General features: G+C 39.0%; 1 pseudogene; it reads right to left on the bottom strand.

The window, feature by feature from the left end:
- Positions 1-1,633: 1,633 nt before the first annotated feature.
- On the bottom strand, positions 1,634-3,171 carry LOC145713841 (cytochrome c oxidase subunit 1 pseudogene; annotated as a pseudogene).
- Positions 3,172-23,253: the final 20,082 nt, after the last annotated feature.

The following is a 23,253-nucleotide window of genomic DNA, read 5'->3' as shown; positions in this document are numbered from 1 at the left end:
GATGTATCACGTTGATCGATTTGCGAATGTTGAACCAGCCCTGCATCCCAGGAATGAATCCCACTTGATCATGGTGAATAATTCTTTTTATATGCTGTTGAATTCGATTAGCTAGTATCTTATTAAGAATTTTTGCATCCATATTCATCAGGGATATTGGCCTGTAGTTCTCTTTTTTTACTGGGTCTCTGTCTGGTTTAGGAATCAAAGTAATACTGGCTTCATAGAATGAGTCTGGAAGTTTTCCTTCCCTTTCTATTTCTTGGAATAGCTTGAGAAGGATAGGTATTATCTCTGCTTTAAATGTCTGGTAGAACTCCCCTGGGAAGCCATCTGGTCCTGGACTCTTATTTGTTGGGAGATTTTTGATGACCGATTCAATTTCTTCGCTGGTTATGGGTCTGTTCAAGCTTTCTATTTCCTCCTGATTGAGTTTTGGAAGAGTGTGGGTGTTTAGAAATTTGTCCATTTCTTCCAGGTTGTCCAATTTGCTGGCATATAATTTTTCATAGTATTCCCTGATAATTGTTTGTATCTCTGAGGGATTGGTTGTAATCATTCCATTTTCATTCATGATTTTATCTATTTGGGTCATCTCCCTTTTCTTTTTGAGAAGCCTGGCTAGAGGTTCCCTTTGGGATTTTGGCTGGGGGATGGGCGAGGGAGATGGCGCTGGTGAGCACCTTTGTTCCCCGCCAAGCTGAGCTCTGTCCTCCTGAGGGTCAACAACTCTCCCTCCCGTTGTCCTCTAGCCTTCCCGCTCTCGGAGCAGAGCTGTTGACTTATAACATTCCAGATGTTAAGTCCCGCTGGCTGTCAGAGCTCACGCAGTCTGGCCCTTCTGCTTTTGCTAACCAGACTCCGGGGCTCTGCCTTTCTGGGTGGGCTGGCTGCCCCTCCACCACCCTGGCTCCCTCCCACCAGTCCGCGTAGTGTGCACCGCCTCTCCGCCCTTGCTACCATCTTCCATGGGCCTCTCATCTACGCTTGGCTCTGGGAGTCCATTCTGCTAGTCTTCTGGCATTTTTCTGGGTAAATTAGATATATGTGGGTGGGATCTAAGCAATCAGCAGGACACGGTGAGCCCAGTGTCCTCCTACACTGCCATCTTCCTCGAGGGGGTGTGACATTTACCTTTTAGTATTTTTTTTTAAGTTTATATATTTATTTTGAGAGAGAGAGAGATAACAAGTGGGGAAGGGTAGAGAGAGAGGGAGAGATCATTCCAAGCAGGCTCTTCACTGTCATTATTGACCCCATGTGGGGCTCAAACTCATGAACCATGATCATTACCTGGGTTGAAACCAAGAGCTGGATGCTTAACTGACTGAGCCACCCAGGGGCCCCCATTTAGTTGTTAGTATTAATGAAATAATACAAAGTACTAAAGAGCTGATTAAGATGATCATCAGCATGTTGTCATGAAAATGTAAGTATTCTTTTATCATTGGAGATGTCACATCTTGGAAACCTAATTTGAAAGGGGTATGCCATAGAAATATACAGGACTTCAACCTATAATTTAACTTTGACAAAGTTTTGTAATTTTTAATAATATCTCATTATTGAGAAAAACGTAATGGTTATGGTGTTGGCTTGAAACAAGTTTGAGAAGTTTTGACTCCTTCCTTTCTTATTTTAGACTTATGCAAGTGGATTCTTCAAATATGTGATATGGAGGACGGCATCAGAGTAGTCATTTGAAGTTAGAATTAATCGCCTCTACCATTGCTACTTCTCATTTGGATGTAAAAGCTTCTCAAACTATAAAGATTATTAATATAACTGTGGTGATGAGATGAATGAGCCTGTATATGAGATGGTATTTCATGTTGTGTACACATCTGGATAATTGGAATAGCATGAAGGTATTCTTGATAAGTCAAGAAAGTGTTGTGGGAAGAAGATTATATCAACCTCAACAAATATAATTATGAAGTGAACTTTTGCCTAAGTAGAATTAAGTGTGCAGACTGAAAACAGAGGGAGTCAATGAATGAAACTTCCAATAATAGCAAATACTGCTTCTATTGATAAGACGTAGTGGAAATGTGCTACTATATAATATGTGTCATGGAGAACAATATCTAGGAATGAATTAGCTAATACAATTCCTGTTAAGCCCCCCACTGTGAATAAATAGATAAAACCCAGGACTCATAGCATGCCTGGTGATCATTTGATGTCGCCTCCATGAAAGGTTGTTAGTCAACTAAATACTTTTACTCCTGTTTGGATAGCAATAATTACAAAGGCTGATGTAAGGTATGCTCATGTGTTGGCATTCATGCCTACAGTAAATATATGGTGAGCTCATGCAGTGAAAGCTAGGAATCTGATGGACTTATGGCTGAAACTATTCCTATCTATACAAAGGGTTCTTTTTTTTTCCTCCTGAATAATAGGTAATAATCTGTGCAATCATTCCCAAATCGGGTAAAATTAGGATATACACTTCAGGGTGCCAGAAGAATCAATATATCAATATAGATATTATAAAATAGTGTCTCATATTTCTGTAGGGTCAAAGAATGTGGTACTTAGGTTGTCTTCTGTTAGTAACATAGCAATTCCAGTTGCTAAAACTGAAAGTGACAGAAGTAGAACAGCTGTAATTAGGACAAAACAAATGAATAAAGGTGTTTCATATTGGGATATAACAGGTGGCTTCATGTTGATATAGTAATGAAGTTGATAGCCACTAAAATTGAGGATACACCTGCTAAGTAAAGGGGAAAAATAGATCTATTGATGCTCCTGTGTGTGCTGGATTGCCAGCTAGAGGTGGATATACAGTCCAACCGGTTCCTGAACCTGTTTTAACTATCGATGATGTAAGAGTACAAATGATGGTGGTAATAGTCAGAAGCTTTTATTGTTGATTCAGAGAAATGGTATATCAGATGTTCCAATTATTAGTAGTACTAGTCACTTTCCAAACCCTCCAATTAATAGACAATATTATGAAGAAAATCATTATGAATATGTGTGGGCAGTCACAATTACATTATAAATTTTGTCATCTTACAGTACGGCTCTGGATTGACCTAGTTTGGCATGGATTAGAACATTTAAGGTAGTTCCCATTATTCCAACTCATGCACCAAATAGAAGATACAGGGTGCCAATATCTTCATGATTTTGTAAAAATAATCAGTGGTTTATGAACATAGGTAAAATGACTGAGGAAAACATTAGAGTATAATTGTAAAAACAAAGGTTGAGCCCTCTTTTTGCCAAGCTTTGTGGTGAATATATCGAATTGCAAATTCAAAGAAGCAGCATCAGCACAGAGAACTCCCTTCAGACATAGCTTGAATTGATCTTCTGCACATCATATCAGAGTGAAACTGGAAAAATACAAAGATAAAGAGAGAATTCTGAAAGCAGCTGGGGACAAACAGGCCTTAATGTACAAGGGTAGACACATAAATGTAATAGCAGAACTATCTACTGAAATTTGGCAAGCCAGAAAGGAATGGCAGGAAATTTTCAATGTTCTGAATAGGAAAAATGTGCAGCCAAGAATCCTTTATCCAGCAAACCTGTCATTCAGAATACAAAGAGAGATAAAGGTTTTCTCAAAGAAAAACTGAAGTGATTCATCACCACTAAAACAGCCCTACAAGAGATCATAAGGGGGACTCTGAGTGGAATGTTGCAAAGACCACAAAGGGTCAGAGACATCACTACAAGCACAAAACCTACAGATAACACAATGACCGTACACCCATATCTTTCAATAATAACACTGAATGTAAAAGGACTACATGCTCCATTCAAAAGACATAGGGTACCGGATTGGAAAAAACAAAAACAAACAAACAAACAAAAAAACAAGACCCATTTATTTGCTCTCTACAAGACACCGATTTTAGACCTGAGGACACCTTCAGATTGAAAGTGAGGGGATGGACAACTATCTATCATGCTACCGGAAGTCAAAAGAAAGCTGGAGCAGCCATACTTATATCAGACAAACTAGATTTTATTTTTTATTTATTTATTTATTTTTTATTTTTTTTCAATATATGAAATTTATTGTCAAATTGGTTTCCATACAACACCCAGTGCTCTTCCCAAAAGGTGCCCTCCTCAATACCCATCACCCACCCTCCCCTCCCTCCCACGCCCCATCAACCCTCAAGTTTTTAAGAGTCTCTTATGCTTTGGCTCTCTCCCACTCTAACCTCTTTTTTTTTTTTTTCTTCCCCTCCCCCATGGGTTTCTGTTAAGTTTCTCAGGATCCACATAAGAGTGAAAACATATGGTATCTGTCTTTCTCTGTATGGCTTATTTCACTTAGCATCACACTCTCCAGTTCCATCCACGTTGCTACAAAGGGCCATATTTCGTTCTTTCTCATTGCCATGTAGTACTCAATTGTGTATATAAACCACAGTTTCTTTATCCATTCAAAAGTTGATGCACATTTAGGCTATTTCCACAATTTGGCTATTGTTGAGAGTGCTGCTATAAACATTGGGGTACAAGTGCCCCTATACACCAGTACTCCTGTATCCCTTGGGTAAATTCCTAGCAGTGCTATTGCTGGGTCATAGGGTAGGTCTATTTTTAATTTTCTGAGGAACTTTCACACTGTTTTCCAGAGTGGCAGCACCAGTTTACATTCCCACCAACAGTGCAAGAGGGTTCCCGTTTCTCCACATCCTCTCCAGCATCTATAGTCTCCTGATTTGTTCATTTTGGCCACTCTCACTGGCATGAGGTGGTATCTGAGTGTGGTTTTGATTTGTATTTCCCTGATGAGGAGCGACGTTGAGCATCTTTTCATGTGCCTGTTGGCCATCCGGATGTCTTCTTTAGAGAAGTGTCTATTCATGTTTTCTGCCCATTTCTTCACTGGGTTATTTGTTTTTCGGGTGTGGAGTTTGGTGAGCTCTTTATAGATTTTGGACACTAGCCCTTTGTCCGATATGTCATTTGCAAATATCTTTTCCCATTCCGTTGGTTGCCTTTTAGTTTTATTGGTTGTTTCCTTTGCTGTGCAGAAGCTTTTTATCTTCATAAGGTCCCAAGAGTTCATTTTTGCTTTTAATTCCCTTGCCTTTGGGGATGTGTTGAGTAAGAGATTGCTACGGCTGAGGTCAGAGAGGTCTTTTCCTGCTTTCTCCTCTAGGGTGTTGATGGTTTCCTGTCTCACATTCAGGTCCTTTATCCATTTTGAGTTTATTTTTGTGAATGGTGTGAGAAAGTGGTCTAGTTTCAACCTTCTGCATGTTGCTGTCCAGTTCTCCCAGCACCATTTGTTAAAGAGACTTTTTTCCATTGGATGTTCTTTCCTGCTTTGTCAAAGATTAGTTGGCCATACGTTTGTGGGTCTAGTTCTGGGATTTCTATTCTATTGCATTGGTCTATGTGTCTGTTTTTGTGCCAATACCATGCTGTCTTGATGATTAAAGCTTTGGAGTAGAGGCTAAAGTCTGGGATTGTGATGCCTCCTGCTTTGGTCTTCTTCAAAATTACTTTGGCTATTCGGGGCCTTTTGTGGTTCCATATGAATTTTAGAATTGCTTGTTCTAGCTTCGAGAAGAATGCTGGTGCAATTTTGATTGGGATTGCATTGAATGTGTAGATAGCTTTGGGTAGTATTGGCATTTTGACAATATTTCTTCTTCCAATCCATGAGCAGGGAATGTCTTTCCATTTCTTTATATCTTCTTCAATTACCTTCATAAGCTTTCTATAGTTTTCAGCATACAGATCTTTTACATCTTTGGTAAGATTTATTCCTAGGTATTTTATGCTTCTTGGTGCAATTGTGAATGGGATCAGGTTGTTTGTTTGTCTTTCTGTTGCTTCATTGTTAGTGTATAAGAATGCAACTGATTTCTGTACATTGATTTTGTATCCTGCAACTTTGCTGAATTCATGTGTCAGGTCTAGCAGCCTTTTGGTGGAGTCTTTCAGATTTTCCGTGTATAATATCATGTCATCTGCAAAAAGCGAAAGCTTGACTTCATCTTAGCCAATTTTGATGCCTTTGATTTCCTTTTGTTGTCTGATTGCTGATGCTAGCACTTCCAACACTATGTTAAACAACAGCGGTGAGAGTGGGCATCCCTGTCGTGTTCCTGATCTCAGGGAAAAATCTCTCAGTTTTTCCCCATTGAGGATGATGTTAGCTGTGGGCTTTTCATAAATAGTTTTATGATGTTTAAGTATGTTCCTTCTATCCCGACTTTCTCAAGGGTTTTTATTAAGAAAGGGTGCTGGATTTTGTCAAAGGCCTTTTCTGCATCAATTGACAGGATCATATGGTTCTTATCATTTCTTTGATTAATGTGATGTATCACGTTGATCGATTTGGGAATGTTGAACCAGCCCTGCATCCCAGGAATGAATCCCACTTGATCATGGTGAATAATTCTTTTTATATGCCATTGAATTCGATTTGCTAGTATCTCATTGAGAATTTTTGCATCCATATTCATCAGGGATATTGGCCTGTAGTTCTCTTTTTTACTGGGTTTCTGTCTGGTTTAGGAATCAAAGTAATACTGGCTTCATCGAATGAGTCTGGAAGTTTTCCTTCCCTTTCTGTTTCTTGGAATAGCTTGAGAAGGATAGGTATTATCTCTGCTTTAAACGTCTGGTAGAACTCCCCTGGGAAGCCATCTGGTCCTGGACTCTTATTTGTTGGGAGATTTTTGATAACCGATTCAATTTCTTCGCTGGTTATGGGTCTGTTCAAGCTTTCTATTTCCTCCTGATTGAGTTTTGGAAGAGTGAGGGTGTTTAGGAATTTGTCCATTTCTTCCAGGTTGTCCAATTTGTTGGCATATAATTTTTCATAGTATTCCCTGATAATTGTTTGTATCTCTGAGGGATTGGTTGTAATAATTGCATTTTCATTCATGATTTTATCTATTTGGGTCATCTCCCTTTTCTTTTTGAGAAGCCTGGCTAGAGGTTTGTCAATTTTGTTTATTTTTTCAAAAAACCAACTCTTGGTTTCGTTGATCTGCTCTACAGTTTTTTTAGATCCTATATTGTTTATTTCTGCTCTGATCTTTATTATTTCTCTTCTGCTGGGTTTAGGCTGCCTTTGCTGTTCTGCTTCTATTTCCTTTAGGTGTGCTGTTAGATTTTGTATTTGGGATTTTTCTTGTTTCTTGAGATAGGCCTGGATTGCAATGTATTTTCCTCTCAGGACTGCCTTCGTTGCGTCCCAAAGCGTTTGGATTGTTGTATTTTCATTTACGTTTTTTTCCATATTTTTTTAAATTTCTTCTCTAATTGCCTGGTTGACCCAGTCATTCTTTAGTAGGGTGTTCTTTAACCTCCATGCTTTTGGAGGTTTTCCAGACTTTTTCCTGTGGTTGATTTCAAGCTTCATGGCATTGTGGTCTGGAATTATGCATGGTATAATTTCAATTCTTGTATACTTATGAAGGGCTGTTTTGTGACCCAGTATATGATCTATCTTGGAGAATGTTCCATGTGCCCTCGAGAAGAAAGTATATTCTGTTGCTTTGGGATGCAGAGTTCTAAATAGATCTGTCAAGTCCATCTGATCCAATGTGTCATTCAGGGCCCTTGTTTCTTTATTGACTGTGTGTCTAGATGATCTATGTATTTTTGTAAGTGGAGTGTTAAAGTCCCTTGCAATTACCACATTCTTATCAATGAGGTTGCTTAGGTTTGTGAGTAATTGTTTTATATATTTGGGGGCTCCGGTATTCGGCGCATAGACATTTATAATTGTTAGCTCTTCCTGATGGATAGACCCCGTAATTATTACATAATGCCCTTCTTCATCTCTTGTCACAGGCTTTAATTTAAAGTCTAGTTTGTCTGATATAAGTATGGCTACTCCAGCTTTCTTTTGGCTTCCAGTAGCTTGATAAATAGTTCTCCATCCCCTCACTCTCAATCTAAAGGTGTCCTCAGGTCTAATATAAGTGTCTTGTAGATAGCAAATAGATGGGTCTTGTTTTTTTATCCATTCTGATACCCTATGTCTTTTGGTTGGTGCATTTAATCCATTTACATTCAGTGTTATTATAGAAAGATAAGGGTTTAGTGTCATTGTGATGTCTGTATGTTGTATGCTTGTAGGGATCTCTCTGGTACTTTGTCTCACAGGATCCCCCTTAGGATCTCTTGTAGGGCTGGTTTAGTGGTGACAAATTCCTCAGTTTTTGTTCGTTTGGGAAGACCTTTATCTCTCCTTCTATTCTAAATGACAGACTTGCTGAATAAAGGATTCTCGGCTGCATAATTTTTCTGTTCAATGCATTGAAGATCTTGTGCCAATCCTTTCTGGCCTGTCAAGTTTCAAAAGAGAGATCAGTCACGAGTCTTATAGGTCTCCCTTTATAAGTTAGGGCACGTTTATCCCTTGCTGCTTTCAGAATTTTCTCTTTATCCTTGTATTTTGCCAGTTTCACTATGATATGTCGTGCAGAAGATCGATTCAAGTTCCGTCTGAAGGGAGTTCTCTGTGCCTCTTGGATTTCAATGCCTTTTTCCTTCCCCAGTTCAGGGAAGTTCTCAGCTATAATTTGTTCAAGTACCCCTTCAGCACCTTTCCCTCTCTCTTCCTCCTCTGGGATACCAATTATGCGTATATTATTTCTTTTTAGTGTGTCACTTAGTTCTCTAATTTTCCCCTCATACTCCTGGATTTTTTTATCTCTCTTTCTCTCAGCTTCCTCTTTTTCCATAACTTTATCTTCTAGTTCACCTATTCTCTCCTCTGCCTCTTCAATCCGAGCCGTCCTTGTTTCCATTTTGTTTTGCATTTCGTTTAAAGCGTTTTTCAGCTCCTCCTGACTGTTCTTGAGTCACTTGATCTCTGTAGCAAGAGATTCTCTGCTGTCCTCTATACTGTTTTCAAGCCCAGCGATTAATTTTATGACTATTATTCTAAATTCACTTTCTGTTATATTATTTAAATTCTTTTTGATCAGTTCATTGGCTGTTGTTATTTCCTGGAAATTCTTCTGAGGGGAATTCTCCCGTTTGGTCATTTTGGATAGTCCCTGGAGTGTTGTGGACCTGCAGGGCACTTCCCCTGTGCTGTGGTGTATAACTGGAGTTGGTGGGTGGGGCCGCAGTCAGACCAGATGTCTGCCCCCAGCCCACAGCTGGGGCCACAGTCAGACTGGTGTGTGCCTTCTCTTCCCCTCTCCTAGGGGCGGGATTCACTGTGGGGTGGCGTGACCCGTCTGGGCTACTTGCACACTGCCAGGCTTGTGGTGCTGGGGATCTGGCGTATTAGCTGGGGTGGGTAGGCAAGGTGCACGGGGGCAGGAGGGGCAGGCTTAGGTCGCTTCTCCTTTGGTTATCCACTTCAGTAGGGGCCCCTCTTCCATGGGCCTCTCGTCTGCGCTTGGCTCTGGGTACTCTGTTCTGCTAGTTTCTGGTGGTTTTCTGGGTTATTTAGTCAGGTGTAGGTGGAATCTAAGTGATCAGCAGGATGCGCGGTGAGCCCAGCGTCCTCCTAAGCCACCATCTTCCCAAAACCAGACAAACTAGATTTTAAACTAAAGGGTGTAACAAGAGATGAAGAAGAGCATTATATCACAATTATGGGGTCTATCCATCAAGAAGAGTTAATAATTTTAACCGTTTATGCACCGAATTTAGAAGCCCCCAAATATATAAAACAATCACAAACATAAGGAATCTTATTGGTAAGAATGTGGTAATTAAAGGGGACTTTACTACTTTCAGCAATGGAGAGATCGTCCGGACAGAAAATCAATAAAGAAACAATGCCCCTGAATGATACACTGGATCAGATGGACTTGACAGTTACATTCAGAATTTTTCATCCTAAAGCAGCAGAATACACATTCTTCTCGAGTGCACATGGAACATTCTCCAAGATAGATCAAATACTGGGTTACAAAATATCCCTCAATAAATATAAAAGAATTGAGATCATACCATATACATTTTCAGATCACAATGCTATGAAGCTTGAAATCAACCACAGGAAAAAGTTTAGAAAACCTCTAAATTCATGGAGGTTAAATTACATTCTGCTAAAGAATGAATGGGTCAACCAGGCAATTAAAGAAGAAATTTAAAAATCTATAGAAACAAATGAAAAGGAAAACACAACAGTTTTCATAAACATTCATACCCTCTCAGATGCAGTTTCTTCTGTATATTCAGTTGTGGAGATTGTTCTGCCAGTCTTCAGATTGCTTTCCAATTGATTGACTTGGATGTAGATGATATGTAGCTGTAAATATTGGGCAGGGAGAGCTCAAGGTCCTTCTACTTTGCAATCTTCCCCCAGATTCCAGAACTGGTAATTTTAAAGATGTACTTTTAGGACTCTTTTTTTTTTTTTTTTTTTACCAAAGGTTTACCATGTTGAATGAATTATTTCTTGGCCCCATATTCACTGTCTTTGTTCCAATCCCTTCAGAGGCCCTGGCACATGCATTAGGAGTTAAAAAGTAGGCAGCTTTAAAAGAACCATTATAGTAATGAAAAGAGTAACATGATGTGGAAAAATACCATTTGGAGTATCACAGAGAGTAACAGACATTCCCTGATTTTCACATGCAACTTCCTCCCCAAGTTAGTACAACACATGATATGTGAATATGGATTTTATTTTGTGCCACACACATTATCGGTGTAGTTAAAATGGTTACACAGATGTAAGAAGGCTCAGTTTTTATCATTATCTTATTGAAAATGTAATCTTCATACCCTCACAGAACAATGAGAAGTGTGATGTACTTTAAGTCCCTGATTTCAGGTACTTTGATAATTTCATCACATTTTCAACAGTTAAAAAACTTTTTCTCTGGGAAATATGAGTGGTGTGACATGGTGTGTGTCCTCCTTTCTTTCCTGTTCTTATGGTAAGAATTATAAAAAGCTTTCTTTTCTACTTTCTTGATTCCTTGAATAGTAATACAGGAAGAGGTTAATTTGATAACCTGAGGTTTATTCTATCCAGTTAGTGCCTTTAACTCTCCAGAGTGGGGAAGGAGAATCCAAAAGGAAAGAAAACAAGTTTTCCTTGCCAGAGGTCTCCTTTAGCTTTAATGACTTTAGGAATGGCAGTAGAGGGGATTTTATTGACCAGCCTAGTCAACCATGGCAGAAAAACAAGCAAGCTTTGGGACAAGAATCTATCCAGGAATATATTGTATTTGGCAGACATGTGGACAGTAAGGCATTTCTCAGGAGCCTGGCTTGAGTTAGGAAATCAGAGACTAAAGGTAGCAACCATCCAGCATATATATGAGAAATCAAGTAGCTTTAACCTACTTCTCATTTCACTTACTATTCCTTGGTAGCCTTTATAAAGGAGAGGATTTCTATTATATATATTGCCGTATTTTCAGCCCTAATTTCTAAAGTAATGCATACTTATTGAAGAAAACTAGAAAAATATAGGAAAGAAAAAAATAACATAAATCATCCATAAGTCAATTTCCTAAAGACAAATGTTATTCCAGTCTTTCATGTAAATGCATAGAGATTTAAAAATCAAATAGTATCATCTGAACATATTATCTTGTTACTTGCTTTTCAGCTAGCCATATTTCAAAAACATTTCAATGCCAATACATATTACATTTAAAAATTTTAATAGCCATGTAATAAAACTGTATCATACTTTAATAGATATTTTATTGTTAAAGATTAACTTTGATATTATAAACAGCTTTGATAAATATTCCTATAAAGAAGCCTTTGTGCTTTTCCTAATTATGTTCTTAGATTAAATTAACAGAAGTAGGTAATAAAGTATATGTTATTTTGTCAAAAATATTTTTGATTTGCCCTTGGAAAATACTCAAAATTGCACATCTACCATCAGGGTATGAGTGTGCCCACCTCATTTTAACTTTGCCAAGGGAAAGAAACATAGATTTTGTTCTTTGAAGAGACCATACATATTGATTGAATGGGATGCTACTCAATCAGGCATAAGTACTACCATTTGTTAAATGTTTTATATAAAACATATCTCTTCACCTAATTTTTTATAGTCTTAAATGAAAGGAGAAGACAAACTAATGAGATATTAATATACACAGATGTGTAGAGAAAAACATATATGTCAACCTATGCTAATTATAAGTGTTCACTAGGAGAAATGGTCCAAAATGAAAGGTGAGTTTTTAAGGTTATTACAGGGAAAACCTCCTGCAGAAGAAATAGTCATTATTATCATCATCTTGACCTAAGTAGCCACCAGGAATATGCTGCTGCATTAAGTGTTTTACGTGCTATACTTAATAAGAAAGAAAACAACTAACTATTAATTTTTCCTCATCATGGAAATTACTGTTTTCAAGGAAGTTCTGAAAGAACTCATCTCTAAAGACAGTATTTATCTAGCCTCTTTTTCTAGTGTCTTATCCATAATATAGTTTTATTAACTTCTAAAAGTCACTGCAAAGTCACTTACTTTGAAAGAAGTCAAATGATTCATTTTAGCACTGACACACAGATTAAAGGCACAAATATAATCAAATACTGTGCTTAGTTAGAAAGAGCTTGAAAGAAATCTATCCTAAAAAATAAAATTCAACCTCACAGATGGGAGAAAGATGTTTTATTTTTAATTACTGTTTCTGTTTGATTTGAAAAAGGAAGTTGACTGAAGGCTATTTTGGAATGATTCATGTTTGTTGCAGTGACATGGATTAAGTAGAATGGTTTCCCATAAGGATATTGAAAACTGAGCGTTGAGAAATTATCTTTGACTCAAATACTATTGAAAATAACACCAGAGGTCAATTTCTTCTACATGCCTGAAAATTTTCTAATTTTCCTAAATTTTGAACTAAGATATAATATTTCTTCAATGTTCAGAATAGCTCTTGGAATACCAAAATTTTAAAAATTTTCATATTCTCTTAGTAGTTAAATGTTAACACATAACCTTCATAAGATATAGCAAATAAATATTTTAGTAAGGAACTACTTGGAACACTATTCTTTGGAATGAGTTCTTAAGTGCAAGAACTGGCTTTGTCCTACTAAACACTTCATTAGAAATTTCTTTCCAACTAGTATGTTCTACCACATTAAGGGAGATTTCCAGACAAAATGTTAGTAATTAGCTCATAGTGTGCCACACCCAAGCATGTTCTCAGCTGGTTTTTTTTTCCCCCTAGAGTCCTGCAAACAATCACACATCAGATATTTATCACAGATAGGTATAATTATAATCGTGTATTTTATGAAAGTCGTGCCAAGTCTCTCTTTTTTAAAGATTATCAGATCTCAGTGCTCAGCAAAAGGTCTCATGAAAAGAGAAGCTTAGATAGGAGAAGGCAATGCTGGGCCTGTAGCTAAATAGTGCAGTTGGCTCTCAAATATTCATGTTCATAGAAGGAACATGAATATGATGCAGATTCCAAAAAAAATAGAAGATAGTCAAAGCTTCTTTCCATTGGTGTGAATAACTTAAGGTTAGACAATTTTATGAAATTGGTGAGGAGGGTAATCCTCAGCCACTTGAACGTGGGGTCCTGTATCTGAGACCAAAAGGTGATGGAATTCAAAGAAGAATTTGTAATGTATGTATGTGTGCATGTGTGTATTGGAAGGATTAAGACACAATGGTTTGGGCTTTCGCTGGGGTTCTGAAGCCAGATGGAATACAACTGTCTGCTACCTAGTTTTTGGACTACTTTCTCACTATATATTCCTTCATGTTCCCAATATTAATCCTTATGACACATTCATTAATCCTATCACAGTTTTGTTCGATTAGGACTCCTTTGGAGATAAGTCAAGTGCAAGATAAGTAGCCCTTTGCAGACACAGGACATTATTCATCACTTTAGAATTTGGAGTGGGGAATTACAGGGGAGGAAATTCTGGTGTTACTGCTATGGAAATCACATGTCCAGGAAGAAAGTTATGATTTTCTTACAATTCCTGTAAAATTTTAACTCCACTGTTCCCAAATCCATAATTTTTATTTCTGAAATATTTAATACTTCAATTATTTTTTATTCTTAACTCATTAAAGAGTTGCTCCTTTAATGTCCACTCACCAATTGTAAGCTCTTTTTTCTTAAATGAAGCATAGTTAGCATAAAATGTTATATTAGTTTCAGGTGTACACATAGTGATTTGACAATTCTATACATTACACAGCACTCACAATAAGTGTAGATGTTATCTGTCATCATACAAAGTTATTACAATATGATTGGCTATATTCTCTATGCTGTGGTTTTCATCCCCATGACTTTATTTTTTAATATGAAATTTATTGTCAAATTGGTTTCCATACAACACCCACTGCTTATTCCAACAGGTGCCCTCCTAATTACCAATCAACCACCCTCCCCTCCATACCACCCCCCATCAACCCTCAGATTGTTCTCAGTTTTTAAGAGTCTCTTATGGTTTGCTTCCCTCCCCCTTTAACTTGTTTTTTTCTGCTTCCCCTTCCCCATGGTCTTCTGTTAAGTTTCACAGGATCCACATAAGAGTGAAAACATATGGTATCTATCTTTCTCTGTATGACTTATTGCACTTAGCATCACACTCTCCACTTCCATCCATGTGGCCACAAAAGGCCATATTTCATTATTTCTCATTGCCACGTAGTATTCCATTGTGTATATAAACCACAATTTCTTTATCCATTCACCAGTTGATGGACATCTAGGCTCTTTCCATAATTTGACTATTGTTGACAGTGCTGCTATAAACATTGGGGTACAAGTGCCCCTATGCATCAGTACTCCTGTATCCCTTGGGTAAATTCCTAGCAGTGTTATTGCTGGGTCATAGGGGAGATCCATTTTTAATTTTTTGAGGAACCTCCACACTGTTTTCCAGAGTGGCTGCACCAATTTGCATTCCCACCAACAGTGCAAGAGGGTTCCTGTTTCTACACATCCTCACCAGCATCTATAGTCTCCTGATTTGTTCATTTTAGCCACTCTGACTGGCTTGAGGTGGTATATGAGTGTGATTTTCATTTGTTTCCCTGATGAGGAGTGACATTGAGCTTCTTTTCATGTGCCTGTCGGCCATCTGGATGTCTTCTTTAGAGAAGTGTCTATTCATGTTTTCTGCCCATTTCTTCACTGGATTATTTGTTTTTCGGGTGTGGAGTTTGGTGAGCTCTTCATAGATTTTGGGTACTAACCCTTTGTCCCATGTCATTTGAAAATATCTTTTCCCAGTTGGAGGGAAGATGGCGGCATAGGAGGACGCTGGGCTCACCGCGCATCCTGCTGATCACTTAGATTCCACCTACACCTGCCTAAAGAACCCAGAAAACCGCCAGAGGATTAGCAGAACAGAGTCTCCAGAGGCAAGCGCAGACGAGAGGCCCATGGAAGACGGTAGGAAGGGCGGCGAGGCAGTGCACGCTCCACGGACTGGCAGGAGGGAGCCAGGGCGGAGGGGTGGCTCGCCGGGCAAGCAGAGCCCCCAAGTCTGGCTGGCAAAAGCGGAGGGGCCGGACAGACTGTGTTCCGACAGCAAGCGCGACTTAGTGTCTGGGAGGTCATAAGTTAACAGCTCTGCTCAGAAAGCAGGAAGGCTGGAGGACAAAGGGAGGGAGAGCTGCTGAGCCCCGGGATGACAGAGCTCAGCTTGGCAGGGAACAAAGGCGCTCGCCAGCGCCATCTCCCTCGCCCATCCCCCAGCCAAAATCCCAAAAAGAACCAGTCCTGCCAGGGAACTTGCTCGCTCCGCACACCCAACTCTGTGCTTCTGCGGAGCCAAACCTCCGGCAGCGGATCTGACTCCCTCCCGCTGCCACAGGGCCCCTCCTGAAGTGGATCACCTAAGGAGAAGCGAGCTAAGCCTGCCCCTCCTGCCCCCCCTGCCCCCATGCGCCTTGCCTACCCACCCCAGCTAATACGCCAGATCCCCAGCACCACAAGCCTGGCAGTGTACAAGTAGCCCAGACGGGCCACGCCACCCCACAGTGAATCCCGCCCCTAGGAGAGGGGAAGAGAAGGCACACACCAGTCTGACTGTGGCCACAAGCGGTGGACTGGGGGCAGAAATCAGGTCGTACTGCGGCCCCGTCCACCAACTCCAGTTATACACCACAGCACAGGGGAAGTGCCCTGCAGGTCCGCAACACTCCAGGGACTATCCAAAATGACCAAACGGAAGAATTCCCCTCAGAAGAATCTCCAGGAAATAACAACAGCTAATGAACTGATCAAAAAGGATTTAAATAATATAACAGAAAGTGACTTTAGAATAATAGTCATAAAATTAATCGCTGGGCTTGAAAACAGTATAGAGGACAGCAGAGAATCTCTTGCCACAGAGATCAAGGGACTAATGAACAGTCACGAGGAGCTGAAAAGCACTTTAAACGAAATGCAAAACAAAATGGAAACGACGATAGCTTGGATTGAAGAGGCAGAGAAGAGAATAAGTGAACTAGAAGATAAAGTTATGGAAAAAGAGGAAGCTGAGAGAAAGAGAGATAAAAAAATCCAAGAGTATGAGGGAAAAATTAGAGAACTAAGTGATACACTAAAAAGAAATAATATACGCATAATTGTTATCCCAGAGGAGGAAGAGAGAGGGAAAGGTGCTGAAGGGGTACTTGAACAAATTATAGCTGAGAACGTCCCTGAACTGGGAAGGAAAAAGGCATTGAAATCCAAGAGGCACAGAGAACTCCCTTCAGACGGAACTTGAATCGATCTTCTGCACGACATATCATAGTGAAACTGGCAAAATACAAGGATAAAGAGAAAATTCTGAAAGCAGCAAGGAATAAACGTGCCCTCACATATAAAGGGAGACCTATAAGACTCGTGACTGATCTCTCCTTTGAAACTTGACAGGCCAGAAAGGCTTGGCACGATATCTTCAGTGTGCTAAACAGAAAAAATATGCAGCCGAGAATCCTTTATCCAGCAAGTCTGTCATTTAGAATAGAAGGAGAGATAAAGGTCTTCCCAAACAAAAAAAACTGAAGGAATTTGTCACCACGAAACCAGCCCTACAAGAGATCCTAAGGGGGATCCTGTGAGACAAAGTACCAGAGACATCACTACAAGCATAAAACATACAGACATCACAATGACTCTAAACCCGTATCTTTCTATAATAACACTGAATGTAAATGGATTAAATGTGCCAACCAAAAGACATAGGGTATCAGAATGGATAAAAAAACAAGACCCATCTATTTGCTGTCTACAAGAGACTCATTTTAGATCTGAGGACACCTTCAGATTGAGAGTGAGGGGATGGAGAACTATTTATCATGCTCCTGGAAGCCAAAAGAAAGCTGGAGGAGCCATACTTATATCAGACAAACTAGACTTTAAATTAAAGGCTGTAACAAGAGATGAAGAAGGGCATTATCTAATAATTACAGGGTCTATCCATCAGGAAGAGCTAACAATTATAAATATCTATGCGCCGAATACCGGAGCCCCCAGATATATAAAACAATTACTCATAAACATAAGCAACCTTATTGATAAGACTGTGGTCATTGCAGGGGACTTTAACACCCCACTTACAGAAATGGATAGATCATCTAGACACACAGTCATTAAAGAAACAAGGGCCCTGAATGATACATTGGATCAGATGGACTTGACAGATCTATTTAGAACTCTGCATCCCAAAGCAACAGAATATACTTTCTTCTCGAGGGCACATGGAACATTCTCCAAGATAGATCATATACTGGGTCACAAAACAGCCCTTCATAAGTTTACAAGAATTGAAATTATACCATGCATACTTTCAGACCACAATGCTATGAAGCTTGAAATCAACCACAGGAAAAAGTCTGGAAAACCTCCAAAAGCATGGAGGTTAAAGAACACCCTACTAAAGAATGACTGGGTCAACCAGGCAATTAGAGAAGAAATTAAAACATATATGGAAACAAGCGAAAATGAAAATACAACAATCCAAACGCTCTGGGATGCAGCGAAGGCAGTCCTGAGAGGAAAATACATTGCAATCCAGGCCTATCTCAAGAAACAAGAAAAATCCCAAATACAAAATCTAACAGCACACCTAAAGGAAATAGAAGCAGAACAGCAAAGGCAGCCTAAACCCAGCAGAAGAAGAGAAATAATAAAGCTCAGAGCAGAAATAAACAATATAGAATCTCAAAAAACTGTAGAGCAGATCAACGAAACCAAGAGTTGTTTTTTTGACAAAATAAACAAAATTGACAAACCTCTAGCCAGGCTTCTCAAAAAGAAAAGGGAGATGACCCAAATAGATAAAATCATGAATGAAAATGGAATGATTACAACCAATCCCTCAGAGATACAAACAATTATCAGGGAATACTATGAAAAATTATATGCCAGCAAATTGGACAACCTGGAAGAAATGGACAAATTCCTAAACACCCTCACTCTTCCAAAACTCAATCAGGAGGAAATAGAAAGCTTGAACAGACCCATAACCAGCGAAGAAATTGAATCGGTTATCAAAAATCTCCCAACAAATAAGAGTCCAGGACCAGATGGCTTCCCAGGGGAGTTCTACCAGACGTTTAAAGCAGAGATAATACCTATCCTTCTCAAGCTATTCCAAGAAATAGAAAGGGAAGGAAAACTTCCAGACTCACTCTATGAAGCCAGTATTACTTTGATTCCTAAACCAGACAGAGACCAGGTAAAAAAAAGAGAACTACAGACCAATATCCCTGATGAATACGGATGCAAAAATTCTCAATAAGATACTAGCAAATCGAATTCAACAGCATATAAAAAGAATTATTCACCATGATCAAGTGGGATTCATTCCTGGGATGCAGGGCTGGTTCAACATTCGCAAATCGATCAACGTGATACATCACATTAACAAAAAAAAAAGAGAAGAACCATATGATCCTGTCAATCGATGCAGAAAAGGCCTTTCACAAAATCCATCACCCTTTCTTAATAAAAACCCTTGGGAAAGTCGGGATAGAAGGAACATACTTAAAGATCATAAAAGCCACTTATGAAAAGCCCACAGCTAACATCATCCTCAACGGGGAAAAACTGAGAGCTTTTTCCCTGAGATCAGGACCACGACAGGGATGCCCACTCTCACCGCTGTTGTTTAACATAGTGCTGGAAGTTCTAGCATCAGCAATCAGACAACAAAAGGAAATCAAAGGCATCAAAATTGGCAAAGATGAAGTCAAGCTTTCGCTTTTTGCAGATGACATGATATTATACATGGAAAATCCGATAGACTCCACCAGAAGTCTGTTAGAACTGATACATGAATTCAGCAAAGTTGCAGGATACAAAATCAATGTACAGAAATCAGTTGCATTCTTATACACTAACAATGAAGCAACACAAAGACAAATAAAGAAACTGATCCCATTCACAATTGCACCAAGAAGCATAAAATACCTAGGAATCAATCTAACCAAAGATGTAAAAGATCTGTATGCTGAAAGTATAGAAAGCTTCTGAAGGAAATTGAAGAAGCTATAAAGAAATGGAAAGACATTCCCTGCTCATGGATTGGAAGAATAAATATTGTCAAAATGTCAATACTACCCAAAGCTATCTACACATTGAATGCAATCCCAATCAAAATTGCACCAGCATTCTTCTCGAAACTAGAAACAAGCAATCCTAAAATTCATATGGAAGCACAAAAGGCCTCGAATAGCCAAGTAATTTTGAAGAAGAAGACCAAAGCAGGAGGCATCACAACCCCAGACTTTAGCCTCTACTACAAAGCTGTAATCATCAAGACAGCATGGTTTTGGCATAAAAACAGACACATAGACCAATGCAATAGAATAGAAACCCCAGAACTAGACTCACAAACGTATGGCCAACTAATCTTTGACAAAGCAGGAAAGAATAGCCAATGGAAAAAAGACAGTCTCTTTAACAAATGGTGCTGGGAGAACTGGACAGCAACATGCGGAAGGTTGAAACTAGACCACTTTCTCACACGATTCACAAAAATAAACTCAAAATGGATAAAGGACCTGAATGTGAGACAGGAAACCATCAAAACCTTAGAGGAGAAAGCAGAAAAGACCTCTCTGACCTCAGCCGTAGCAATCTCTTACTCGGCACATCCCCAAAGGCAAGGGAATTAAAAGCAAAAGTGAATTACTGGGACCTTATGAAGATAAAAAGCTTCTGCACAGCAAAGGAAACAATCGACAAAACTAAAAGGCAACCAACGGAATGGGAAAAGATATTTGCAAATGACATATCGGACAAAGGGCTAGTATCCAAAATCTATAAAGAGCTCACCAAACTCCACACCCGAAAAACCAATAACCCAGTGAAGAAATGGGCAGAAAACATGAATAGACACTTCTCTAAAGAAGACATCCGGATGGCCAATAGGCACATGAAAAGATGTTCAATGTCGCTCCTTATCAGGGAAATACAAATCAAAACCACACTCAGATATCACCTCACGCCAGTCAGAGTGGCCAAAATGAAGAAATCAGGAGACTATAGATGCTGGAGAGGATGTGGAGAAACGGGAACCCTCTTGCACTGTTGGTGGGAATGCAAATTGGTGCAGCCGCTCTGGAAAGCAGTGTGGAGGTTCCTCAGAAAATAAAAATAGACCCTACCCTATGACCCAGCAATAGCACTGCTAGGAATTTACCCAAGGGATACAGGAGTACTGATGCATAGGGGCACTTGTACCCCAATGTTTATAGCAGCACTCTCAACAATAGCCAAATTATGGAAAGAGCCTAAATCTTGTGGTTTATATACACAATGGAATACTACGTGGCAATGAGAAAAAATGAAATATGGCCTTTTGTAGCAACGAGGATGGAACTGGAGAGTGTGATGCTAAGTGAAATAAGCCATACAGAGAAGACAGATACCATATGGTTTCACTCTTATGTGGATCCTGAGAAACGTAACAGAAACCCATGGGGGAGGGGAAGGAAAAAAAAAAGAGGTTAGAGTGGGAGAGAACCAAAGCATAATGAGACTGTTAAAAACTGAGAACAAACTGAGGGTTGATGGGGGGTGGGAGGGAGGGCAGGGTGGGTGATGGGTATTGAGGAGGGCACCTTTTGGGATGAGCACTGGGTGTTGTATGGAAACCAGTTTGACAGTAAATTTCATATATTAAAAAATAAAAAAAAGATCAAAAAGTATTTGAAAACATGAAAAAAAAAGAAGAAAATATCTTTTCCCATTCCGTTGGTTGCCTTTTAGTTTTTGTTGATTGTTTCCTTTGTAGTGAGGAAGCTTTTTATCTTCATGAGGTCGCAATAGTTCATTTTTGCTTTTAATTCCCTTGCCTTTGGGGATGTGTCAAGGAAGAAATTGCTGCGGCTGAGGTCAGAGAGGTTTTTTCCTGCTTTCTCCTCTAGGGTTTTGATGGTTTCCTGTCTCACATTCAGGTCCTTCATCCATTTAGAGTTTATTTCTCTGACTGGTGTAAGAAAGTGTTCTAGTTTCATTCTTTTGCATGTTGCTGTCCAGTTCTCCCAGCACCATTTATTAAAGAGACTGTCTTTTTTCCATTGGCTATTCTTTCCTGCTTTGTCAAAGATTAGTTGGCCTTACTTTTGTGGGTTCAATTCTGGACTCTCTGTTCTATTCCATTAGTCTCTGTGTCTGTTTTTGTGCCAATACCATGCTGTCTTGATGATTACAGCTTTGTAGTAGAGGCTAAAGTCTGGGATTGTAATGCCTCCTGCTTTGGTCTTCTTCTTCAAAATTACATTGGCTATTCTGGGTCTTCTGTGGTTCCATACAAATTTTAGGATTGCTTCTTCTAGCTTTAAGAAGAATGCTGTTGCAATTTTGATTGGTATTGCATTGAATGTGTAGATCATTTTGGGTAGTATTGACATTTTAACAATATTTACTCTTCCAATCCATGAGCATGGAATGTTTTTCCATTTCTTTGTATCTTCTTCAATTTCCTCCATAAACTTTCTATAGTTTTCAGCATACAGATCTTTTATACCTTTGGTTAGGCTTATTTCTAGGTATTTTATGCTTCGTGGTGTAATTGTGAATGGGATCAGTTTCTTTATTTGTCTTTCTGTTGCTTTATTACTAGTGTTTAAGAATGCAACTGATTTCTGTACATTGATTTTGTATCCTGCGACTTTGCTCAATTCATGTATGAGTTCTACTAGACTTTTGGTGGAGTCGATTGGGTTTTCCATGTATAATATCATGTCATCTGCAATTTTGATGCCTTTGATTTCGTTTTGTTGTCTGCTGATGCTAGAACCTCCAACACTATGTTAAACAACAGCAGTGAGAGTTTGTCGTGTACCTGATCTCAGGGGGAAAGCTCTCAGTTTTTCCTCATTGAGGATGATATTAGCTGTGGGCTTTTCATAAATGGCTTTGATGATGTTTAAGTATGTTCCTTCTATCCTGACTTTCTCGAGGGTTTTTATAAAGAAAGGATGCTGAATTTTGTCAAATGCTTTTACTGAATCGATTGACAGGATCATATGGTTCTTTTCTTTTATTAATGTGATGTATCACAGTCATTGATTTGCAAATATTGAACCAGCCCTGTATCCCAGGAATGAATACCACTTGATCATAGTGAATAATTCTTTTTATATGCTGTTGGATTCGATTTGCTAGTATCTTATTGAGAACTTTTGCATCCAAATTCATCAGGGATATTGGCCTGTAGTTCTCTTTTTTTGCTGGGCCTCTGTCTGGTTTAGCAATCAAAGTAATGCTGGCTTCATAAAATGAGTCTGGAAGTTTTCCTTCCCTTTCAATTTTTTGGAAAAGCTTGAGAAGGATAGGTATTATCTCTGCTTTAAATGTCTGGTAGAATTCCCCTGGGAAGCCATCTGGTCTAGGATTTTTGTCTGTTGGGAGATTTTTCATTACTGATCCAATTTCTTTGCTGATTATGGGTGTGTTCAAGTTTTCTATTTCCTCCTGTTTGAGTTTTGGAAGTGTGTAGGTGCTTAGAAATTTGTCCATTTCTTCCGGGTTATCCAGTTTGTTGGCATATAATTTTTCACAGTATTCCCTGATAATTGCTTGCCTTTCTGAGGGATTTGTTGTAATAAATCCATTTTCACTCATGGTTTTATCTATTTGGCTCATCTTCCTTATCTTTTTGAGAATCCTGGCTAGAGGTTTATCAATTTGTTTCATTTTTTCAAAAAACCAACTCTTGGTTTCATTGATGTGCTCTACAGTTTTTATAGATTCTATATTGTTTATTTCTACTCTGATCTTTATTATTTCTCTTCTTCTGCTGGGTTTGGGGTGTCTTTGCTGTTCTGCCTGTATTTCCTTTCCATGTGCTTTTAGATTTTGTATTTGTGATTTTTCT

The sequence above is a fragment of the Panthera onca genome, chromosome X, assembly GCF_046562875.1.
Source record: "Panthera onca isolate mPanOnc1 chromosome X, mPanOnc1 haplotype 2, whole genome shotgun sequence".
Classification (NCBI taxonomy): Eukaryota; Metazoa; Chordata; class Mammalia; order Carnivora; family Felidae; genus Panthera; species Panthera onca.
Note: the sequence above shows the minus strand (reverse complement) of the source record. Positions and strands in the feature narration are given on the sequence as shown.